The sequence below is a fragment of the Trichosurus vulpecula genome, chromosome 3 (assembly GCF_011100635.1).
Source record: "Trichosurus vulpecula isolate mTriVul1 chromosome 3, mTriVul1.pri, whole genome shotgun sequence".
NCBI classification, from domain to species: domain Eukaryota; kingdom Metazoa; phylum Chordata; class Mammalia; order Diprotodontia; family Phalangeridae; genus Trichosurus; species Trichosurus vulpecula.
This window is the reverse complement of record NC_050575.1, coordinates 133,391,051-133,417,925: the sequence shown is the minus strand read 5'-3', so window position 1 is coordinate 133,417,925 and position 26,875 is coordinate 133,391,051. Positions and strand designations below refer to the sequence as shown.

Below are 26,875 nucleotides of genomic sequence, written 5' to 3'. Positions count from 1 at the left end.
CTTTATAAAAACATAAAATTGGTAATTTAACAAAACAAATATAAAAATAATTAATATCTTTAAATTTTGTTACTTGAATTAATTATTGGCAAATTAATCACAAATTTCTTTTTAATATAAGCCCCCTTGTAGGCAACAGGGTGTATAAATATATGGGGAAATGTGAATAGAAGCATATTTTTCATTAAAACACATCAAACACAATCACACATAATGACAAACTGTGATATCATGACCATAGAGAATGAAGGCTACACCTAAAAGAAGGCTACATTTAACTAAATTCCCAGAATTATTTTCCATTGTGAACTCTTTGATGTCTAATCAGAGCTGAACTATGCCGAAATGCATTTCCACAATGAATACATTTATATGGTTTCTCTCCAGTATGAATTCTCTGATGTCGAGTAAGATTTGCATGCAGGCTGAAGGCTTTCCCACATTCATTACATTCAAAGGGCTTCTCTCCAGTATGAGTTATATGATGTTGAATAAGATACGAACTTCGAATGAAAGCTTTTCCACATTCATTACATTCATAAGGTTTTTCTCCAGTGTGAATCTTCTGATGTTTAGTCAAAGATGACCTATCACAAAATGCTTTCCCACATTCACTACATGCATAAGGTCTCTCTCCAGTATGGATTCTCTGATGTTGAGTACAGTCTGTACTTTGACGGAAAGTTTTCCCACATTCACTACATTCATAGGGCTTCTCTCCTGTATGAATTCTCTTATGTTGAGTAAGGTGTCCACGAAGTCTAAAGGCTTTTCCACATTCATTACACTTATATGGTTTTTCTCCAGTATGGACTCTCTGATGTTGCCTAAGGAGTGCACCCTTACTAAATGCTTTCCCACAATCATTACATTTATAGGGTTTCTCACCAGTATGGACTCTCTGATGTTGAGTAAGGAGTGCACCTCTACTGAAAGCTTTCCCACATTCACTGCATTCGTAAGGCTTCTCTCCAGTATGAATCCTCTGATGTTTGGTCAAGGATGACCTATCACAAAATGCCTTCCCACATTCATTACATTCATAGGGCTTCTCTCCAGTATGAATTCTCTGATGTTGAGTTAGGTGTTTACTCTGACTGAAGGTTTTCCCACAATTATTACATTTATATGGTTTCTCTCCAGTATGAATTCTCTTATGTTGTGTAAGATTTCCACGAAGTCTGAAGGCTTTTCCACACTCATGACATTCATAGGGTTTTTCTCCAGTATGGACTCTTTGATGCTGCATAAGTAGCGTACCCTTACTGAAAGCTTTCCCACAATTATTACATTTATAAGGTTTTTCTCCAGTATGGATTCTTTTATGTTGAGTAAGGTTTCCTCTAAGTCTGAAGGCTTTCCCACATTCATTACATTCATAGGGTTTCTCTCCAGTATGGATTCTCTGATGCTGCATGAGGAGGGCACTATTACTGAAAACTTTTCCACAGTCACTACATTTATAGGGTTTCTCTCCAGTATGGATTCTCTTATGTTGCAGTAGAAGTGCAGCCCTATGGAAAGCTTTTCCACATTCGTTACATTCATAGATTTTTTCTCCAGGATGAATTCTCTTATGTTGAGTAAGGTGTCCATGCAGTCTGAAGGCTTTCCCACACTCATTACACTTATAGGGTTTCTCTCCAGTATGAATCCTTCTGTGTTGAGTAAGGTTTCCACGAAGCCTGAAAGCTTTTCCACAATCATTACATTTATAAGGTTTCTCTCCTGTATGGATTCTCTGGTGCTGTCTAAGTAGGGCACCCTTATTAAAAACTTTTCCACATTCATTACACTCATATGGTTTCTTCCCTACACACACTTTCTGATGTCCAATAAGATGCAAATCACACCTGAAAGTTTTTCCAAATACATCACATTCATGGACTCTCTCTCTTGTAGGAACCCTCTGTTCTGTAACAAGGACTGAATTCAGACTAAATTCATAACACTCAGAGTCTATCTTCCCAAGGAAAATTTTCTTTGGGGAAACTGTAACTTGCCTCAGATAATCTTCTTTATTATTTGGCTGCTTCCCAAACTGATCATCAGAATTCCAGGCTTCTCCTAATTTAGAGTACCAGATACCATCCTTTGTGAAGCTTTCCACTGTTGCCTCCTGAAATATTCCTTCTTCCGAAATGCCCTGTATGGGAATTGGATCCTTGGATTCAGGCCTGGTCCCCCAGTCTGAAAGAAAGAAAGAAAAAATGCGACTGTGCCCTATTGCTCATGCTGGAAGATATGAAACTACCATGCCTGAAGAAATGAAACTACTAACATAAGAATAGGAGAGGAAAATAATAATGAGTATAAAATAAGTGGCTTTGAATACTTTCAAATAAGACCTTGCAAATGGAGAGAGAATGAGAAGGATAGGTAAGGAGCAATTAGAAGAGAACATTGGTAGTTAGAGGGATACATACTTAGTGTGCAAAGAGAGCATAGTTAATTAAGTCAATCAAGGAAGATCAAATTGTGAAGGGTTGTCTGTTGGAATAGCCTAAATAGATGAGATATGGGCAAAAGTGAAGAGCAGGATACCGGGAGGCAGGCAATCTGGGAAGTCCACAGCTTCATCATCCCATGCCATTATTGTAATGGCACCCTTCCAACGGATTATACACACTGCTACCAAGAAATCCTTTTCAGCAATAATTCCACATCTGTAACAACACCCCTGCAGTACAAACTCACCTACTCTCCCTAATTATAATCAGGAACCATGTGTAGCCACAATGATACCATCTTTATCTATATCTACCTCTACCATTACTTCCTACACACTGCTATAGGTCCCTGATCATCCTCATTTAGTAGGAGGTTAAAGGGTATAGGGAGCAAAATATTGGTATCCCATTATCTGCATCACTTTTACATTCTATTCACTTGTCTCCAGTTTTACTCTTCTGGGATCACTAGATTTTATGCATTTATCTATTCTGACTGCTGAGACTTATTTTAACCATTCACACATGACTTGCTCTATTTTACTTCTAATTCCCAAATTCCCATACCTTTGGCCAACCTTGGACCTTTGACAAGTGTGGAGCTCAAAAGTGGTTTCTTATTATTATAAGAGGAGGTTTTAAAGAGTTAATAGGTAGGATTCTACTGACTAAAATTCTACAGGGGAGATTAGTCCTGTAGGCATGAGAAGCTGTGAAAAATAAATTCTGAAAGACATGAAGGAATGAATTATAATAAAGAATTCCAATACGGAGAAAAAACAAACTTTATTTGAAGAGATGTGAATATACAAAGAATTCAACAACCAACTCAGATTTTTTTTTAAGCTATGAACAGAAGATGGAAGCAACAACAGATGACAAATCAAATACAAAAGTGAAGCAGAGTACTATAGTAAGGTCAGAAATTCTAAAGCCAAAAATTAATTCAAGCTGGTGAAGAAAACTGAGGACAATAAAAAAGGGTTTTTTTTTAAATGTTTTGTTTTGTTTTAAGCGAGATTGGGTCAAAGATAAGAGGATCTTGGAGTAGAAGAGATAACAGATGACTGCTTAGTTTTTATCTTGCCTCTACTTTTCTCTGCCTAAGAGAACGGTCTTGGGACTAGAAAGAATAAAATGGCTAATAGGAAATGATACAGAATATAAATGAAGGAGAAAGAGCATCTAGCTTTCCTTGAAAAATTCAAGTCACCCGGCTCAGATGAACTATATCCTTAAGTATAGAAAGAATTGGCCAAAGTAATTGCTGAGCCACTGTTGTAAGAAATAAGAGGTATGTCAAGACTGAAGAAGAATAACTGTTACCCTATCTTCAAAAAAGAGAAGAGAACGAAGTCTGTAAAATACAGTATCTCAAAAATTTTAGTGCAATCTAACCAACTATCAAATCTGAAAGAAATTACTTTAGGGATTGGGTTGACTTTGATTTCTTGGCAAAATTCTAGAGTGTATATCTACAAATAAAAGCAACGTTCACAAATAACCAGCATGACTTAATCAAGAATAGATCACACAATCTAACCTTATTTCCTTTCTTGACAGATTCACTAAACTACTAGGTCATGGAAATGTTGTAGACAGGACCTATAGAATTTGGCAAAGCATTTAATAAAATCTCCTGTGGAAAACACAGAGAGATTTAGGTGAGACAGTACCATTAGATATATTTGGAACTAGTGGACTGGCTGGACCCCAAAAACGATCATTAATGTTTGGAGGGCAGTATCCAATGGAGTACTTCAGAGGTCTATGCTTGACTTTGTGTTGCTTAATTAAAATATGCTTTTAATCCATGTTTGACAAAAAATTTTAAACAATACAAAGTCAAGCACGGACCTAGGGGACCTCACTAATCAAGTAACTGAGGTTAATATGAAATAGTACTGAAGGTAAATCTAGCTTCAGTCACTTACTAGTTGTGTGAGTCTGGGCAAGTCACTTAACCTCAGTTTCTTCATCAGTGAAGTGGAGATAATAATAGCACCTACCTCACTGGGTTGTTGTAAGACCAGACAATTGTAAAGTACTTACTATAGTGTGTGGCACACAGTAAGTGTTCCATAAATGTTAGCAATTATTATTGTTCCCTGTGAATTCAAACCAATGACCCAAACCTTTTATTATATGTTCTTATCACCAGTGTTCCTATTGATACTGTGATAAACAATTCTGAAAGATGCCACAAAATTATATCTGAGAACTGCATACTCTGTACATATTTCTTATATATAGTAATAGCTTTTATTTCCTGTATTTACTAACAGCTTGTGACCTAGCCTAATTGTCTTTGATTTTACTTCTTTATTTCCTGCTCTACATATGGACTGAAAATTGTTATGGTAAAAGAATAAACTCTGTCAATCTAATAGCTCTCCTCAAAATTGCTTACATAAATTACAAAAAAGTATCTCTAGCAGACTTAAAGTTAAAAGACAGAGTGAAGTTTGTTTCTTTCAAATGCCCAATAGATTTCTAACTTTCTACTCAATTAAAATGTTTAAAACTTTTCAGGGACCAAATTATGTTATTACTCTCATCCTTGAGCATAGTGATCTTCCCTAACCCTGAACTTCACACCTCCTTGTTATAATTACTTATTTATAGATTTTATTTCTCCATTTACTAGTTACCATCATCTCTACCCCAAACTGTGGTCCTTTCCCTTCTTTGCTCTTATTCCTTTTCCTCAATATAGTTAAATATCCATTTTATTGTCCTGATTTCTGCACCAATCTCAACTCATTATGAGTTACAACATACCCAACACCATTCTTTCAGGACCAAGCCATGCTTCTGTATTTATCCTCCATTACCTGCTTTTGCTTCCATCTTCTGTACATCTTTAAAATATCTAAGTTAGTTGATGAGTGTCCTGTGTATCCACATTAGTTTCTTTAAATGACTCCCATCTTTCTTCCTCATTGAATTCTCTCTTTGTATCTTCAGGTGGAGTTAGTCTTTCAATGCACATTATCTTGGACAGAAAATGGCTGATGGACAATGAGCTGGGTCCAGAATTGAATAGGAGGAAGAGAGCAAGCTGGATTGCATTTGGAGAAACTGCTTCAATAATTCCAAGCTGTTTCTGACACCAAAACACATAGTTTAATACCAACATTCATCCAATGGGGCTGTATGGCCAGAAATAACAGAATACCACAATCTCTAGAGAATCTAAATTTTGGGTGACACCCAGGACAATGAGTATCAGTGTATGAAAACATATTGCCAATGAGGAATTACATACAAAAAGTGGCATCAAAGATTTCCAGAGATACAAGTTAGAAAATTAGTCAGGGCAGTCACATTTCCAAAGCAACTTATGGATAGACTGAGTGCTGCAGTGTTATTCACATAACAGAAAAAAATCTGGAGGCCTAGTTTGTTGACTAGCTCTTCTATGAAGGAATCTATGGATTCAAAGCTGTTAAGTACTCAACTAAGTAATTTAAATAAAAGGTAGAGGAATATCGGGATATAATATAGGGCTTAAAGGAGTGTGCTGTATTTAGTTATGTTATGTTAGGTATGTTCATACATTCAAAAAGCATGTATTAAGTATCCTACTTTGTGCAGAGCATTACGGTAGGTGTTGGGGAAAAAAAAAAGTTTAGGTAACAGCAAATCTCTGCCCTCATAGAGCTTACAGTCTACTAAAAGAACAAAGATTAAAATAAATTTCGAAACAAGGTACATCAGAATCATAAAATAAAGTGCTACACAAGGTTAGAAGAGGAAAATTATCTACTAAGAAAATCTGTGAATTCTTCAAGGAGGTGACAAAAAAACAATAAAGATCCATGTGATATTCTCTAATCTAAATTTGTAGTAGGTTATATTGTAATGTTATGTTATATGACATATCAGTAAAATCAGTTGGCCATGGAAGGAAAGTTCTAGAAAATTCTGTAAGATGTAGACTATAGACAGTCAGTGACAGAGATAAGAGAGATAAAATGGGGTGCTCATGGAGATTCAAGCTTATACAGACAGGGAACTTGTGAGGTTGAGATTATTCCTAGACAAACTAGTCAGTCCCCCTTTGCTCTACCTGTCAACTAAATGAATAAGGCTGCTCTTTCTTTTTAATTTTCTGAAGGTCCAAGCTACTCTATAATTTTTGGGCCATGACTAGAGAGGGAGAAATAGGTTATACCTTTTTCTTGAGTGAAGTCTGAAAGATGGTATCATAAAGGTCTTCCACGCAGGGCAAACCCTTTTTGATATCTTGAACCTTATGCCATAATAAATTCCATGTGGAAGAAAAACTATAAATATAAAGTCATACCTTTAAAAATTAGAGGAGAATTAAAGGTCATATATTTCTCAGTTATAGTTGAGGGGAATTCATAATCACACTTATAAGGTAGGGTAATCATGGATAGAGAGCTAGACTTGGAATCAGGATGACCTAGTTTCAAATCCTGCTTCTGACACCTACTAGCTATGTAACTATATGCAAATCACTTACCCTCTCTGAGCCTCAGAGGTAAAATGGGGATAATAATACTGATAGCACTTGCCTTCCTGGGTGATTGTGAGGTTCAAAGTTTGTGCACAAATAAAATCAATGCAGCCTGAATCAGAAAAAAAAGATATGGACTGGGAAAATATTTTCATTAAGTAATTCATTCAAGTTGTACATAATAGATATGGAGTTTCATGTGCAAATAAATAAGTCATTTAAAAAAGTAATTATAATAAAAGCTGAATACCTCAAATCTATAGAGAACTGACACAAGTGTACAAGGTTAAGAGTTACTACCCAATAAGGATAGGAACATGTCATGTCAAAGGACATGAATGGACATTTTGGTGGTGAGGGGAGAAGAAAAAGAAATATAAACTATCAACCATCACCTGAAAATATTCTCTAAATCACTATAAAAAATAAACAAGAGAATGAAAATTAAAACCTACCTGCTATGGAATATTACTTATCTATCAGCCTCGGTTTGAAGCATATAGTTGGTTTTGCTGAAATGCCTCTTTTTTTTATTCTTTGTACAAGTGATGACTCATTGGATAAAGGAGGGAGGAGATATCTATTCAGAAGTGAAATTAATGTAAAAATAGATAGCAATAAAAGTTTTTTAAGTAGCAGAAAAATGAAAACTACATTGAATTATCACCTTCATATCTATCAAGTTAACAAAGATACTAAAAACAGGAAAATTCATTTTTGAAAGGGCTGCGGAAAGGATAAGCATTTCAATTCCCAGATTTTAGAGTTATAAACTAGGTCAGCAATTCTCTAAATTTTTAATTTTGCAAAAAGAAAAACTGTTCATAGATCACAAATTACAGTATTAGAACTGGAGGGGACCTCACCAGTCAGATAGCACCCATATCCTTTCACCCAAAGATTATACTACCAGGTCTATATCCTAAGGAAGTTATTGACAATTTAAAAAAAAAAGTACCACACAGGCATGAAAATGTTCATATAAGCATTATCTGTGACAACCAAAAGCTAGAAACAAAATGTGTCCAATGAATGGGGATTGCCTTAACAAACTATGTTAGAAGAATGCAATACTAGTATTTTACCAGATCATTAAGAATGACAAATGTGAAGGATTGAGAGAAACATGGAGTCATGTGAAGTGATGAGGAACAAAGAAAACAGTAAAAAACCAATATACACAATGACTACAACAATTGTAAATAAAAGCAAGATGAATAGGGGACAAAATTCTGGTCAATTATGACAATGTTAATACCATACCATCGAATTTAAAGGACACATTACCCTCCACCCCCTGCCTTTTTTGATACCTATCTATAAACTAATTGTTTTTCAGGAAGTGTACTTTGTAAAGGTAGTTGTTTTGGAGTTTATTGGTAAGTGTATGCTGTGTCAAAACAAAACATACCATTTTTATTATATTAGCTCAGCCTAACCATGAGCAACTGATATTTTTCCATTTATTTAGATCTGACTTTATTCGCGTGAAAAGTGTTTCATAGTTATGTTCATATAGGCCCTGGGTTTGTCTTGGCAAATAGACTCCCAAATATTTTACAGTGTCTACAGTAACTGTGAATGGAATTTCTCTTTCTATCTCTTGCTGTTGGGCTTTGTCAGCAATGTATAGGAATGCTGAGGATTTATGTGGGTTTATTTTATATCCTGCAACTTTGCTAAAGTTGTTTATTATTTCAAGTAGTTTTTTACTTGATTCACTAGGATTCTCTAAATAAATCATCATATCATCTGCAAAAAGTGATAATTTAGTTTCTTCTTTTCCTAATCTATTTCCTTCAATTTCTTTTTCTTCTCTTATTGCTACAGCTAATGTTTCTAGTACCAAATTGAATAATAGGGGTGATAATGGACATTCTTGTTTCACCCCTGATCTTACTGGGAATGCATCTAGCTTATCCCCATTACAAATAATGCTTGTGGATGGCTTTAAGTAGATGCTATTTATAATTTTAAGGAAGGTTCCATTTATTCCTATGCTTTCTAGTGTTTTTAATAGGAATGGGTGTTGTACTTTGTCAAAGGCTTTTTCTGCGTCTATTGAGATGATCATATGGTTTCTGCTAGTTTTGTTGTTGATATGGTCAATTATGCTAATAGTTTTCCTAATATTGTACTAGCCTGGCATTCCTGGAATAAATCCTACCTGGTCATAGTGTACTATTCTTGTGATGAATTGCTGCAATCTCTTTGCTAATATTTTATTTAAAATTTTTGCATCAATATTCATTAGAGAAATTGGTCTATGATTTTCTTTCTCTGTTTTGACTCTACCTGGTTTGGGTATTAGTGCCATATTTGTGTCATAAAAAGAATTTGGTAGGACTCCTTCTTCACCTATTTTCCCAAATAATCTACAAGGTATTGGAATTAGTTGTTCTTTAAATATTTGATAGAATTCACACGTAAAACCATCTGGCCCTCGAGATTTTTTCCTAGGGAGTTCATTGATGGCATGCTCAATTTCTTTTTCTGAGATGGGGATATTTAGAAATTTTACTTCCTTTTCTGTTAACCTGGGCAGTTTATGTTTTTGTAGATATTCATCCATATCTCTAAGGTTGTCAAATTTATGGGCATACAATTGGGCAAAATAATTCCTAATTATTGTTTTGATTTCCTCTTCATTAGAGGTGAACTCACCCTTTTCATTTTTTATACTGGTAATTTGATTTTTTTCTTTCTTTTTTTTTAAATCAAATTGGCCAAAGGTTTATCAATTTTATTGGTTTTTTCATAAAACCAGCTCTTTGTTTTATTTATTAATTCAATAGTTTTCTTGGTTTCAATTTTATTAATCTCTCCTTTGATTTTCAGTATTTCTAATTTGGTATTTAATTGGGGGTTTTCAATTTGCTCTTTTTCTAGCTTTTTCAGCTGTATGCCCAGATCATTGATCTTCTTTTTCCCTATTTATTCATGTTAGCATTTAGGGATATAAAACTTCCCCTAAGAACTGCTTTTGCTGCATCCCATAAGTTTTGGTATGTTGTTTCATTATTGTCGTTCTCTTGAATGAAGTTATTAATTGTTTCTCTGATTTGTTCTTTGGCCCACTCATTCTTTAGAATTAGATTATTTAGTTTCCAATTAATTTTTAGCTTATTTTTCCATGGTTCTTTGTTACAAATAATTCTTATTGCATCATGATCTGAAAAGTGTGCTGTGACTACTTCTGCCTTTCTGCACTGGATTGTGAGGTTTTTATGCCCTAGTACATGGTCACTTTTTGAGTATGTGCCATATACCGCTGAGAAGAAAGTATATTCCTTTTTATCCCCATTCAGTTTTCTCCAGAGGTCTATCATACCTGCCTTTTCTAAAGTTCTGTTTACCTCCTTAACTTTTTTCTTATTTATTTTGAGGTTAGATTTATCAAGTTCAGAAAGGGGGAGGTTGAGGTCTCCCAATATTATAGTTTTGCTGTCTATTTCTTCCTGTAACTCCGTTAACCTCTCCTCTAAGAATTTGTATGCCTTACCACTTGGTGCATATATGTTAAGCAATGATATTGCTTCATTGTTTATGGTGCCTTTTAGCAGGATATAATGTCCTTCCTTATCTCTTTTAATTAAATCTATCTTTACTTTTGCTTTGTCTGAGATTAGGATTGCTACACCTGCTTTTTTTACTTTAGCTGAGGCACAATATATTTTACTCCAGCCTTTTACCTTTACCCTGTGTGTATCCCCCTGTTTCAAATGTGTTTCTTGTAAACAGCATATTGTAGGATTAAGGTTTTTAATCCATTCTGCTATCCGCTTCTGTTTTATGAGAGTGTTCATCCCCTTCACGTTCAGAGTTATGATTTCTATCTGTGTCTTTTTCTCCATCCTATTTCCCTGTTTATGCTTTTATTTCTCCCTTTCCCCTTCTCCTCCTCAACAAAGTTTTGCTTTTGACCGCCGCCTTCCTCAGTTTACCCTCCCTCTTTATTCCCCTCCCTTATCATACCGTTTCCCACTTGCTACTTCTCCCCTCCCTTCTGACCACCCCCCTCCTTTTATTCCCCCCTTCCCCTCCTACTTCCCATAGGACAAGTTAGATTTCTAAACTTATCGGAGTATGTTATTCCCTTCTTGAACCAGATCAGATGACAGTAAAACTCAAATACTGCTCTTCTCCCTCCCTTCTTTCCCTCTACTATAATATGTTTTTGTGCCACTTCATTTGGTATAATTTACCCTTTTCTACTACCTCCTAACCTCTTCTCTCATATCTCTCCCTTTATATCTCTTACTTATATTTTTTATCTTTACATCAGCTAATTTATACAGGCATTCACAATCTAGGTATATCCCTTTCAATTGTCATAATAGCTGTACCATTCTCAAGACTGACATATGTATGTATATATATATAAAACATACATAATATGATATAATCCCACATAGAGATGCAAACAACCTGCCCTTATTGACAATTTTACCTAAATTAATCTATCTATTCAGTGCCATACCAATTGAACTACCAAAAAATTATTTTACTGAGCTGGACAAAATAATAACAAAATTCATCTGGAAAAACAAGAGGTCTAGAATATCTAGGGTATTAATGAAAAGAAATGCTAGAGAAGGTGGCCTAGCCATGCCAGATATTAAACTGTACTACAGAGCAGCAGTCATCAAAACTACCTGGTACTGGCTAAGAAACAGGGATATGGATCAGTGGAATAGGATAGGTACACAAGATGGAGAAGTCAACGACTATAGCAATCTACTCTTTGATAAACCCAAAGAGGCCAGCTTCTGGGCTAAGAACTCACTATTTCACAAAAACTGCTGGGAAAACTGGAAAATGGCAGGGCAGAAACTGGGCATAGACCAATATCTTACACCATATACCAGAACTCTTTGATAAACCCAAAGAGGCCAGCTTCTGGGCTAAGAACTCACTATTTCACAAAAACTGCTGGGAAAACTGGAAAATGGCAGGGCAGAAACTGGGCATAGACCAATATCTTACACCATATACCAGAATAAAGTCAAAATGGGTTCATGATTTAGGAGCAAAAGCTGATACTATAAGTAATTTGGGAGAGCAAGGAATAGTTTACTTATCAGATTTATGGAAAAGAAAAGAATTCATGACCCAACAAGAGATACAGAGCATTACAAAATGCAAAATAGATAATTTTGATTATGTTAAATTGAAATGTTTTTGTACAAAAAAAGCCAATGCAACAAAAATAAGGAGGGAAGCAGAAAATTGGGAGAAAATCTTTGCAACTAGTATCTCTGATAAAGGCCTCATTTCTAAAATATACAGGGAACTGAGCCAAATATACAGGAATACAAGCCATTCCCCAATTGAGAAATGGTCAAAGGATATGAACAGGCAGTTTTCAGAGGAAGAAATTAAAGCTATCTATAGGCATATGAAAAAATGCTCAGGATCACTACTGATTAGAGAAATGCAAATCAAAACAACTCTTAGATACCACATCTCTCCTGTAAGATTGGCTAAAATAACAAAGCAGGAGGATGATAAATGCTGGAGAGGATGTGGGAAAATTGGAACATTGTTACATTGCTAGTGGAGTTGTGAGATGATCCAGCCATTTTGGAGAGTAATTCGGAACTACGCCCAAAGAGCCATAGGAACGTTCATACCCTTTGACCCAGCGATACCACTTCTAGGGTTGTATCCCAAAGAAATCACACAAGAGGGGAAGGGACCCATATGTACAAAGATATTTATAGCGGCTCTTTTTGTGGTAGCCAAGAATTGGAAATCAAAGGGATGCCCATCAATTGGGGAATGGCTGAACAAGCTGTGATATATGAAGGTAATGGAATACTATTGTGCCATAAGAAATGGGGATGATACGGACTTCGTAACAACCTGGAAAAACCTACACGACATAATGCTGAGTGAGCGGAGCAGAGCCAGGAGAACATTGTGCACAACCACAGATATATGGATTCCGTGAGGACCAACCCTGACAGACTTCGCTCTTCTCAGCAACACAAGGTGCAAGGATAACTCCAAGAGACTCACGATGGAGAATGCTATCTATACCCAGAGAAAGAACTGTGAAGTTTGAATGCAGACTGAGGCACACTACATGCTCGCCTTTTTTCTTCTCTTTTGTTTTTGGGTTTTTTTTTTTGGTTCTGTTTCTTCTTTCTCATGATTCATTACATTGGTCATAATTCTCCACAACTTGACTAGTGTATAAATTAATTCAATGCAAAGTTATACATGGTAGTTATATGAGATTCCATGCCGTCTTGGGGAGGGAGGGGGGAGGGAGGGAAGAAAATCTGGAACTCAAAATTATGTAGAACTGTGTGTTGTAAACTAAAAATAAAAAAAAATTAAATTAAAAAAAACCATACCAATAATTTTCTTTTTTGAAAGATGGATAGGAATTCAAAAAGTAAATAGGTGAACATGCCAAACACAGGGAGCAACCTCAGGAAAAGCACATAGGTGGGAGGGCACATAGCATGTTTGGGAAGTAGAGGGTAAACTAGTTTGCTTGGAACACAGAATACATAATAGCTTGAGGTAAGGCTGGAAAAAGAGGGTGGTGTCAGAATGTGAAAGGTCTTAAATACCAGGTAAAAGAATTTAAATTTTTTTTCAGAAGACAAATGGGTACCACTGAATACTTTTGAGCAAGGGAGTAAAATGACCAAAAAGTTATTCTGAAAGGCTTGTGAAAGATTGAAGAGATAAAGAGTGGAGACAAAAGACCTGGTGAAGATCACTGAAATAGTTCAGGTAGGTAGAAATGAGGACCTTCACAAAGATGAAAGTATTGGGAACAGGGAGGAGGGGGTGGAAGCAAGAGGTATTGTGAAGACTGTAATTCTAGCACCTGATAATTAATTGGATGAATGAGAAGACAAAAGCAGTAGCACAACAAACAAAGCAGTGAAATCAGAAAGAGAAGCAGATTTGAGGAGAAAGACAGTGAGTCTAGTTTTTGAAATGGAAATGGGACATGTAGAAAATGCAGAAGATTCTCAGGGGTGTTAGTCCAGGAGGAAACGAATCCAGGCTCACTCAGTATGAGATATTCAAGGAGAAAGAACTGGTTGGTAAGTGGAAGGTAAGCCTGGTGCGCCTTTGTAAGACAAAACCTAGAGATGAGGATGTCAGTTATCACCATATAAAGCAGCACTGAAGCCATCAGAAGGAATGAGCTTTCAGGAGGAGAGATTATAGGGAGAAAAAAGACCAAACGCTGAGGACAGTCTTTAAGAACACCTGTAATTAGGAAGCGGTTCCAGGAGGAGGACAATAAGGAAGAGAAACTGTGTAAAAGGTTAAAAAAAAACCATCAGCATACCATGCAGCAGCACGTAAGTAAGGGAAAGTTAAGAGAGCTTCAAGAAAGGATGATCAATACTCCCAAAGAAAAAGGAAGGTTAAAAAAGGGAAAGGCCATAAGGTTTAACTAGAAAGATGTCACAGGTGACATCCAAAGAACTGTTTTTATAAAATTTTTGAGGGGCAAGATTAGGGAAGGGAGGAGGAACAGAGACCAAACTGCAATGAAAAAAATTAGAGCAGTGGGTACAAAGTACAAGTTTGAGAAATTTTTCAATGAAAGGAAGAAGAGAAAATGGAAGGGACCTGAACACAGAAAGACACAAACTACAGTTATTATTAGGTTGTTTAATAAATGTTTATTAAGTTGAATTGAATTGAATGTTAGCAACAAAGGGAATAATCTAAAGATTTAGGTTCAGGAAGAAAATACTGGGAGTTGGATCCAGAGTGTGATTAAATAAATAACTTTCAACATCACAGGACCTCAATGTATTCATTGATGCTTTTATAGACATGGCCTTTGACGTACTCTACTCAACACCAGAAAAATAATCCCCTCAACAGTATTCCAAACGAGTGGTTGTGAAGCCTTTACTTGAACACTTCCTGTGAGAGGAAACCTACACCACCTGCTGGGTCCACCCATTCTACTTTAGGACAACTGTTAGAAAGTTTCTTCCTTACATAAAACATAAATCCACCTGCCCACACCCTCCATTCACTGCTCTCTATGCCCTCTATGGTTCGCCAGAACAAGTCTAGTCTCTCCACAGACAGCCCTTCAACTGCTTAAAAACAGCTACCATGTACTGCCTAACTTCTCAGATTTTCTGGGCTAAACACCTAGTTTCTTTAACCAGTCTCAAAGCTTCTTTACCACAATCTTGGTTGCCTTCCTATAGATGTTTCTTAGAGCAGTTCCTTAAATGTGGTATGAAGAACTTAATACAATACTCCAGATCTGGTCTGACAGGGGAAGATTATAAAGGGACCTTCCCTTGTCCTAGTCATTATGCCACTCTTAATATTAGCTTTTCCAGCTTCCACACCACATTGTTGACTCACATGGAGATTACAGTGTACTAAAACATGCAAATCTTTTTCATGTGAACTGTTAAGGAGCCATGCTGTCTCTGTTTTGTACTTGTGAGGTTGATTTTTTTTTAAGTGTAAGACCTTATACCAGTCCTTATTAAATTTTGCCACAATGTGAAATTTCAGCAAAATGTTCTAGCCTGTCAAGTGAGGTCTTTTCAGAACTCAGAATCTGTCATCTGACTTGTCAGTTTTTCTTTCCCCATCTTTGTGTCATCTTTGTTCAGAGAAGATGAGGGACACCTATTTCCTTCAAAATGGAGAGGTGTACAAAAGGAAGAAAATGTATCACATAAGATTATGTATAAAAATAATATAATATTATATGTAATATAATGATAATATAATAATAAAATAATAATTACATATCACACAATATTCAAATAGGTTAAAGACCATTATGTAGAACAAGGAGTATACCTTCTGTTTTTTTGCCTCCAAAGGGCAGAGCTAGGATGAATGAATAGCAAGAATCTAGCAAAATGCAAATTTCAGAACATAAAAAAGACTTCATTAAAAATTACAACTGGTACACCAGAAAGGGCACTGACTTTGCAGTTAGCAGACCTCAGGTTTCAAATCCTACATCTGCTCACTCTATCTGAGGAGCCTTGGGCAAGTGACCTAATCTACCTGAACCTCATTTCTCATTTGTAAAATGAAGGGGTTAATTAAATGCCACTTATATACCTCCTACAGGTTTATGATCTATAATCCTTCCAAAGCGAAACAGAAAGTCAAGAAATTCCTGTGGCTGGAAATGTTCAAATAGAGGCTTCATGTTTGTTAAGAAGGTAGCGAACCACCACCTCTCCCCATATACCTGAGCCTAAAATAACCAAAATTATACCTCAAACAGGAAGTGGGTTTAGAAATTGGTTTGAATCCTTACAGACCCAAACACAGTCTCTCTTGGTTTTCTATGTGGTTGTGATGTTCTCTGGTTTTTAGGATTTCTGCATTTGGTGAGAGTTTGGATTAAATTACATTTTATAAGTAATGATACTTGAGGAAGTTCATGCCAAATGACCTCAGTTTTCTTTATAGGCCAGGGAGGCTTGGAGGAAGACTATTACATGAAGAGCTTGAAGATTACAAACCCTCATAAAAGTTACTTACAGTGACTCCAATGCGGTTTGTTACCTCACTCACCTTTGCAGTTACCTCTTGAGATTTCTTTCTCTACTATCCAAGGTTCTTGTCCTTGTTCCAACTGGGAAATCACATATGGTTTTGAACCTTGATGCCCTGTTCATATAGAAAAACAAAGGATTTGGGTATTTGTGTAGGAGACAAAGAACCATCTGATAAAAATCCAAATCCCCTCTTCTTGAGGGTCAGCGAAGGATGAGATCATGGCAACATCAAAGACAGATACCCATTTCAGACTTTACAAAGTGTAGACCTCTCAAATGGAATCCTATACCCAAATGGATTAGGATTTTTTGATCAATTAATTCCAAGTAACAATACAAATAAATACTTCAGAGTCCTTCCCCCACACCTCCACATATATACACATTTTAATATCTGAGGAAACAAAGATATTCTAAGAGGCAGACTGACCCTGAGTCATAAAAGAAACCTACTCTTACCCAATGAGACCAGGTTCCTGTAGTTCTCCAGCATTACATCCCTATAAAGGTATCTCTGATCAGAGTCCAGTTTCCCCCACTCCTCCTGGGTAAAGTCCACAGCTACATCCTTGAATGTCAATGATTCCTAAAATGCCAAAACACATTTTAGCTCTTCCTGGGGCCACCCATTAACAAAAAGAGTCAGCATCAGAGGGAACAGACAGGGTTATATGATCTGATGAAGTTTAAGGATCTGAGAGTTCTAAGCCAACCAAATTAGTTATTTCCTATTACATGCTTATGCTGGTGACTATATAAAAGACACGAAACATGTATAAGACATGGTCAATGTCCTTGAAAATATAAGTTTTGCCTGGGAGAAAAATGTACATAGGATAAAATCGGAGAATAGAACACTATACACACAGTTAACCACTAAACCATGTGAAATAGATGGTAAGTGCGTTTGAGTCCAAAGAAGAGACTCACCTGGCTTCAGGGATAAGGGAATACTTCACAGAAGAATGTACTGTTGATCAATGACTGCCTGAAACTGATGCTCACTTTGACTAATTTTATATGTTTTGGAAAATGTCCAGAAAACCGAGGTATAGAGTTCCATGCACTACTCTAGGAGTTATGCTCCTAAAAACAAAATTAGAGGTCTGCTGTAGCCCTAGGGTATATTTCTAAAACACGACAAGAGAACCTCTCAACAACTGTCTAAATACAGGACTTCTACAGTGGACTACATCGACTTCTAGTGATTTACACGGACATAAAAAATACTGCTAAAAATCCAGAAGGTTTTTTGCCAAAGATTACAAAGTCTTCGTAAGAAATTGAAGACCACTGGGACATGGATGATGTTTTCATCACTGCTGCCTATTCGAGGCAAGGGATAAGAGGAAGCAGATTTGGAAGCAAATGGCTGCTTAAGAAGATGGCATCTGGGAATGGAATGTGGATTTCTGGATCACAGTTTAGAAAGCTGAGTGACAGCCTCATAAAACTTCTATAGGAGCTACAATTGGCTTAAGCATTTTTGTGGGCAAAAATTGTTCCCTCTATTCACAAAAACAACTTTTCATATTGAATTCCAGCATCTGTTGCCAGTGTGGTTATATCAGGTGCTGTCATCATAAAGAGTCACCTGTCTTCTCCAGTTCCCTGTCAGACCAAGACACTCAATCCAGTAGCACCTCATGCGCTATTTTGGCTGATGGCAATGGGCAATATAGGATAACTACTAGCTTTCAGCTCCCAAATTCATAAGGACCTAGACCTGATAGGATCTAGACCTTATAGACCATAAAAGAAGCTGCAACTCCTATTCATTGGATGACCAATCAAGGGACTGTGTGACTCAGGGACCATTCTCAAGGGACTGGGTCAGGCCACCAAAAAGGATGTATCCTATGCATGTGTCCTTGACAGAAGGAACTCTCCAGGCCTGAATGAGACTTCCCACAGTGAAGAGATGTTCTCTGAGTGACCTGAGTGTGCCTTTTGTGAGAAACCTATTACACTAAAGAATATGTAATAATTTCTTGCCTAAAAAAAGGCAAGAAAGACTTAAGTTCAAGTCCTGTCTCTGATATATTCTAGCTGTGAGACCTTGGGTAAGTCACTTAACTTCTCAGTGTGTTAGGCAACCCTGTAAGACTACAAATTACAGAGAAGGTGGCAACGTTCATTTGGTAGGGAGAGTTTCCTCACCTGGGAGTTCCCTATACCAATGAAAACAGAGGTCTAGCCCCTATACCTCTCCTTGTTCTCAAGAAGTTTCCAACCTAGAAGTAAGTGTATGTAACACAGACAAATATACAGTACTACACAGTAGAGAGTAAACATAGTGCTTAACAGAATAAAGTACTAGAAAACCTGTAAAATGGCAAGTATGAAATACCACACAAGACCAGAGAGGAGAGAGCATTCCGGTTGGATATCAGGGGCAATTGAAGACTGTGTGGAAGAGGTAGCATTTCATCTGGGCTTTATGAGGAACATTTCAGAAGGCAGAGAATGGAGGATGGTATAAGGTAGAGCAGACATGTCATTACTTAAGCAGTAAATTTGGATCTAAAATATAGATTCTCTTTACGACAATATTAGCAAGACTATAATGTTTATTTCATCAGTTTGTGGGCATATCTAGGACAATGAAAAGACAGGAGTTCACCCACGAGAGATTGACTAAGATGATGAGAAAAACAGAGAACGTGCTATATTGTAACTAGTTGAAGGCACTGAGGATGTTTAGGTAAAGAAGACTTATATGGAAGGAGAGTATCTATCTTCAGGTATTTAACAGTCTGTCACATGGAAAAGCAATTGGACTTTTTCTTCTTGGTTAGAGACAACAGAATTTGTAGCAAAGGATGGAAGATGTAGAGAATCCGATTTAGGCTTGATATAAGGAAAAACTTAACAATTAGAGCTGTCCAGAAGCAGAATAGGCTGCCTTGGAAGGTAGTAAGTTCTTCATCATTGCAGGTCTGCAAACAGATCACTTGCCAGAGATACTCTCTTCCTGAAGTGTGGGTTGCACTTGATGACCTCAGAGGTGCTTAGGAACAACGAGAATATTTGGAATCTGGGCCTAAATATGAAATGACTTGCTTTATCGAGAGTGAAATGACTTACTCTACCTAGGTTACACACTGAATTAGCAGCAGTGTCAGAAAAAGAACTCCGTTCTCCTAACTCTCAGATCTGTGGCTAAGCAAAGACAACGTACATATTTAATTTGGAGCCCAGAAAGATAAAGCGATAAATTAAAATCAATGAAGATTTATTAAATGTCAATGATACATATGACATGCTAGATACTGGGGTTACAAAGGCAAAAATGAAATAAATCCTTTACTCAATTAGCTTACATCCAACCAGCGGTGGTGCAACACGTACACAAGTAAACACAAAGTATATACAAAGTCATTTCAATTTTAGTGTAGGAATATTAGGGGAGCAAGTTCCATGGAGGTTGGAGTACTTGAACTGTGCTTTGTAAAAAATACAATTTGCTTAAAATGACCATTCAATGACACAGGTCCCAAGAAGACACTATGGTTAAAAGTGTGGACTGCCAGTAGATTGACATGTGTGTGCACATAAGCACGTACATTTCTGTATATGTACACTCACAAGTTATAACTATAATTCATAAACATTTTTTCTTGCATAAGTTATAGAGAATTAATTACCTTACTGTCACATCAAACATATATTCATTGGCTCATTGATCAACATTTCTGGTAGATTTTTAACTTGTCCTTATTAACTTTTACTCTGTCTCTAGCAAAAAGTGCCTTCCTTTCTTCAAGGCCATATTCTATATCACCTCCTCATGGAGCCTTCTCCTGTTCCTCAACTCCAATTCAGGTGAGCGATCTCTCCTATGATTTATTCTCCTTTATCACACAATTTCTACTTGTTAGAGTGTAAGCTGGGGGCAGCTAAGTGGCACAGCAGATAGAGTGCTGGGCCTTAAGTCCAGAACACTACTCTTCCTAAGTTTAAATCTGGCCTCAGACACTTATTAGCTATGGGACCCTGCGCCAATCACTTAACCCTGTTTGCCTCAGTTCCTCATCTATAAAATGAGCTGGAGAAGAAAATGGAAACCCACTCTAGTATCTTTGCTAAGAAAACCCCAAAAGGGGTTCACAAAGAGTCAGACACAACTGAACAACAACAAAGAGCATAAGCTCCTCAAGAGTAGGCCCTGAATCCTTCCTATCTTTGTATTGGTTAGAGCCTGGTATAATGTCTTATAGGGAGAAGGTGCTTAATGTTAAATTAAAACAACCTTTTAAACTTTAATGGCCGACATAACTGAAAGAGTTCATAATCTTTTGCTATACACATTGCTTTCTCAGGGAGCAGCTCAACAACTGAAACGCCTACCCATAAAAGGTGTGCCAACAGGTGTACAGTTCAGCCTTTTGCTTCAGCCTCATCTGTCTAACCTTGAAAAATGTGACCAGTGGTGAACGTTCCCTCCAGTAGAATGCAATTATTTGACTATGGCTATTAACATAAGTGAAGAGGCTGCTATGCCTCTTCAGTTAATTTAGTCCATACAAATACAACTATCTGTAAAGCAAATGTCTACTTGCGTTTTTAACTGGTAATGCTATACACGTTCAACTGGAATCTAGTTATTTTAAATGAGAATGAATCAGTCATCCATTGTTGGTGTTGAAAGCAGAGTGCCTGGTCAGCACTCTGATAATGGCAAGGGTATTAGAGCATATAAAAATTAAAATGCTAGATCAGTATACTATGCTGGATAAAACAAAGCAGATAGATTTTAGGTAATCAATTGAGTTGCATGCTTTGAGAATATTTATAAGTAATGGTACAGTCATTCTGAAAAGCACTTTGGAACCATGCTAAAAAAAAAAAGAGTTATTTAACTATGCCCTTTGACCCAGCTATAAGGCCTATGCCTCCCAAAGATATCAAAGAAAGAGGAAAAGTCTTATGTCTACAAATATGTTTATAGCAGAGGTTTTTTTTTTAATAGGCAAAGAACTAGAAACAAAGTAGGGGCATTAACTGGGGAATGGCTAAGTAAAATACGTTATTTTAATGTAATAGAATATTACTGTGCCATCAGAAATGATGAAACAGATGGTTGCAGAGAAGAGTCTGGGAAGATTTTATGAACCACTGTTGAATGAAGTGAGCAGAGACAGGTCAATTTATACTATAACAACTTTATTTTTAAAATGACCAATTTTGAAAGATTAAAGCATCTGATCAACACGATGATCGACCTTGACTCAAGAGGACTAATGGTGGAAAATGCTACCAACTTCCTGACTGAGGGGTGATGTAAAATGACACACATTTCTGGACATGGCCAATGTGGGAATGTATTGTTTACCATGCATATTGTATCGGAGGGAAGAGGAAAAAAAATTGAAAAAAAAAGCATCCAAAAATATTCACAGTTCTAATATAAACCTGTTGTTCTATTTTAATTATTTTGCTTGTTTCCAAAGGCTAATATCATCACAGAATTCTTTTTGACCTAACATGTATTGACAGAATTCATGTCTTGGTCCAGGGGACTGTAGATATAGAATATTTCCAAGAAAAAGGAAGAGTAGTTGAAGAAATTTGGGCAAAAATATAAGACATTAAATCTGCTTTTCGATTTTCAAAATATCATCCTACCTGTTATGAATATGTGATAGACATATTTCCTATTTCAGAATTTCAAATTGTTTCCACCAAACTCCTATTCACATTCCATTAGAACTTAATTGTCTTAAGAGCAGGAACTATATCTTTTTTGATTTTGGGTCTTGAGTACCTATCACAGGATTATGACATATGGAAGATACTTAATAAATTCTTCTTGAATTGAATCCTACAAGTATTATATATTTACAGATGAATTGTAAGGCATGATACTTCATTACATAGATTTTAAATTCTTGAAAAATCTACTAGCTTCTAGTCACCAAACAAGAAGCCTAGAAGACTGCTAAAGTTCCTTCCAACTGAAAAATCAAAATATACTATAACCTAGGTCGATAATAATGGAAATCCCCAATGACTAGTTGTGTTTTAAAACTAGTGCAACTGAATATGAAGATTTCCACTCAGAAGATTATGATCACGACTGGCCTTTGATTTGATACTGATCTATGAAGGATAAAATGAGTAAAATATGAGTTAAGATTCACAAGAAATGAAATGAACTATGAAGTCTATTTTCTCCCAAAGCTATGAAAAAAGGTGTTCAATTTTTAATTGTGACATGTAAATACTTGGCTCATGATAAATCTATATAGCTAAGTACCGTAACACTTGGTTTGCTATGGCCAATAAAACCATAAAACTTCAGATTACATATCTAATCTCTCCTAGGAGAAACTGCTTTGGGGATTTTATTTTCTTGTCATGAAAATGTAAATATTAAGTTTCCAGGAAAATACTAATAATCTCCCAACTTGGGTTTCTAGGACAGATGTCAGCAGGCCTTCCCAAACCACTGCAAATTCCCAGAACAATAGGTGAACTTTTTTATATATGAAAACCATTCCATGTACGGCATGTTTCAATGATTATTTATTTATTATAGTGGGGCCTGGCCTCAAACAATCAGAGTTATGGAATTCCAGAACTGGAAGAGACCTCAAAAATTATCTAATCTCCAAAAAGAAACCTCAACATTCACTCAAAAACCATTTATTAAATGGCTACTATCATCCATTCTTTGCTTGAAGACTTCCAGTGATGGGGAACTCATTATCTCCTGACGCAGGCCAGCTGACTAGTGGAGAACTAATTGTGAGGATTCCTGAAATCAATTCTAAATTTGCTTCTATGCAACTTCACCCAATTTTTCCAAGTTTTGCCTTCTGAGAGCAAACAAAACAAGTTTAATCCTTTTTCTACTAGATTGTCTTTAAAATACCTAAAAAATAGCTAAACAGGAGAGCATTAACATAGTTAGTGGATAGAGAGACAAGTCTCAAAGTCAGGAAAAGTCTCATTTCTGATACTTATTATGTGACCTTGGGCAAGTCGACTGACCCCCTAGCATCCAAATGGAACTCTCTAAAATTATAAGTTGCATCACCTTGACTTCTCCCTCCCAAGAGAGAAAGAGACAGAGAGAGACACACACACAGAGAAACTGTGAACCCTGACCCAAACTCAAAGTCCTTCAACATCCTGATCACTCTCCTCTGAACATTCTCCAGCTTATCAAATTTCTTCCAAAACTAGGCGCCCCAAACTTAAAAGTAACATTCCAGATGCGGTGTGATCAAGGCATTCATATGCAAACACAGAACTATCACCTCCTCCTTCCTGAAAGTTAAGCTTCTCATTGTAGTCTAAGACCTTAACTAATTTTTTTTTGGCTATTATATATGACAGTGCTATAACACATATAGAGCTTGCAATCCACTAAAATCCCCAGATCTTTTCGTCTCCTCCTTTTTGTCTTCGTGAAGTCAATTTCTTAAACACAAGCATACAACTTTATAGGTATCCCTAATAAAACTGATCTTAGAATCAAGATCCTTTTAAGTCTTGTCATCCAATGTGTTAGATACCCCTCCTAGCTTTGTACAATCTGTAAATTTTATTAGGATGCCATCTATATCTTTATCCAAATCATTAATAAAAATGGAGTGGAGTCACTGAAGACACCTTGTTTACACTGATGTGGGACCATTCATGGTTATTCTTTGTAGTCCATTCAACCAGTTCACATCCATTTAAGAGTAGTATACAGTTATCTCTTCCCATTTTGAGGATCAGAGGTGGTACTCCCTCGATCTGGAAAATCCACATAAAATTTTTTGGTCCTCCCTTGGTGCCAAAGAAGAAATTGTATATATTTAAGGTACTCAAAGATAAACTATGTTGATTTTATACAATAATATCAACATATTTTATGCATTCTGAGTTTCTAAACTTTTTCTGTGTTGTCTGCTGGCCTTCATGTGTCATCTGTAGCTTCCACAAAACTTTCGAAAAATTCACATTTAATTTCTTATGTTGACCGACCTACAATATATCAATACCATGATGGGGAATGTCATGATGTGGAAGGGATAACTGCAGTCTAACCCATAGCTCTCCAGTTTTCCAAAAGAATAACTGAAGTAGACCTTTTCATGGATAGTTATATTCATCTTTATTACCTAGATCATCATTCTGCCTATGTGGAAACCCTGAAATTATCTCCAACTCTCTTGTTCTCTCTACTAAACCAGTTATTGCTTCTTCAAACACTTTTCTCCACTTTAGCTCCCATCTTTCCCCTTTCAAGTTATCTCAGATACATAAAGATATATTTAATATTTCTTCAAGTTGCCATTCAAAGTCTTCTACAATATGGCCCCCATGCTATAGAACAAACCTATTTCCCACTGCTTCCTAAAATTCACTCTTTATTCCAGCCAGACTAGTCTCCTCACTGAGTTTCTGTTGAAGACATGTTCACTCCAGTTCCACACCTTGACCATAATATTCTTTCTGCCTGGAATGCCCTCTGACATCTTCTAATAATATAAATTCTATCTATCCTCAAGTCCAACTGAAATCTCATCTCTTTCAGAAAGTCTTCCTTGCCTATTCTAGTCACACTGATCTTTCCCTTCTCTCAACTTTTATGATATTGTCTACACAATTTGCTTTGACCTTGCCCTTGTGTACTTCCTTATATTTTTAATTTTTACCTATGTTAAAGTTATAGTCATCATTTCATGAGCATATTTTGTCTCCTTAGGGAAATGTATGGACCTTGAGGACAAGGATGGTGTTTTCTACTTCTTTTGCCTTGTTCATAGCCCCAAATTCAGTACATTAGAACATCCCGCTAAATGGAATGAATGAATATTGGGCAGGGAGAAGAAGGACACTGAGAACACTCCCAGTCTCCCATGTGAAAACATCAGGGACTCAGTCTTTGGACTGGGCTTTTTGGAAGGAGAAGCTCTAAGAGGAGGAAAGGAAATGTTTCCAGTCTGAAACTGGAGAGATGAGCTCTATTCTTTGTCCTGAAACGTCAACCTACCTGAGATCTGGTGGGCAGGTGCCCAGAAGTCATTCCTTCCCTCTCAGTGCTACTGTCTTGTGAAGGGCAGATTCCTAAAAAAGCAAAGCTACAAAACAGAAAAGAATCATTAGGAAGATCCTGCCTTGTTTTTCACATTTACTTGGCAGCAAAAGACAGAGGCCATGTGTCCCATCCCAACATTATGAAGGAAGGAGAAAGTCAAAGAGAACTTAGAAGTAACCTCACCACTGTAATCCCAGATAGTACTAATATCTAACATTTATATAGCACTTACTATATGCCAGGACCTGTGTTAAGTGATTTATAATTATTTCATTTGATCCTCATAACAACCTGGGAGGTAGGTCTATTTTTATCCCAATTTTACAGATGAGGAAACTGCGGTGAACAGAGGTTACATGACTTGCCCAGAGTCACTCAGCTAGTAACTGTCTGAGGCCAAATTTGAGCTCAGGTCTTCCTGATTCTAGGCCCAGCCCTCTATCTACAGCAACATTTGGCTGCCCCAGATCAGAGTGAAGTGTAAGTACTACATGTTAACAACCAGACTTTCTAGTCCCAACCAAAAACCACCTCCCAAGATAACCAGACCAGCTGAGGTGTCATTCAGATGGCTGCTTATTTGAAAACACCAACTAAACCCAAGCATTTTGATGTAAGCCTCTGTTCCCAAATTCACAATCTACTCCATAAGCCCTGCTCATTACAATACTGGAATACCTCCTGCCTTTGACTCTTTCTCAGAATCATCCTTTGTGTTAACTGAAGAATGGGAGTGTAGTCAGCCTCATCCATGGACATGGTACCCACCTGACTAAGCAAATTTTCTAGGAGGTCATTCCAGGTCAAAGAATGTTGTGCTTTTCTGTACTTATAAGGCAACTGGTCTAGGGCACAAACTCTTCTCTGGCCAACTGATCCTTTGTCCCCATAGTCAGTAATTCTCACCTGTCTCTTGAAGCATCTGGGTGAGATTTTCCGAGGCTAGTTTCCGGATATTCTGATTTCACCCCAATCCTGTTTATCCAAGCAGATTGGTCAGGAATCGTTTCAGCACCAGTCACTTTCAGGACTTTATTCAGCATTTTTGAAAGCTCTGGGGAAAGGTCTCAGAGGTCAGGAGTGCATGCTCCTGGCATGTATTTCTGATTCCCAGAGCCTGGGAGCTCAGTGGCTCTCCGGGACTTTCACCGTGGAGCTGAAATCTCTGCTTCTTCATTAGGAAACCCTTCCTCTGGTCCTCAGGGCTGGAAACCTGTAGACTCTATCATCGCCGCTGTGGAAAGAGAGAGAATTGTAGTCAGCATAAGAGGCTAGCAACCTCAGTCACAGTACGCGTCCTGCAGGGCACTTCAGAAACAGCCAGAAAGTCGGGCATCCAAACGGGCACCCGGTGAATTTCATTCAT

General features: G+C 36.9%; 1 pseudogene; it reads right to left on the bottom strand.

The window, feature by feature from the left end:
- The window catches only part of LOC118841590, a 65,919-nt pseudogene that overhangs the window by 38,224 nt on the left and 820 nt on the right, over positions 1-26,875 (bottom strand).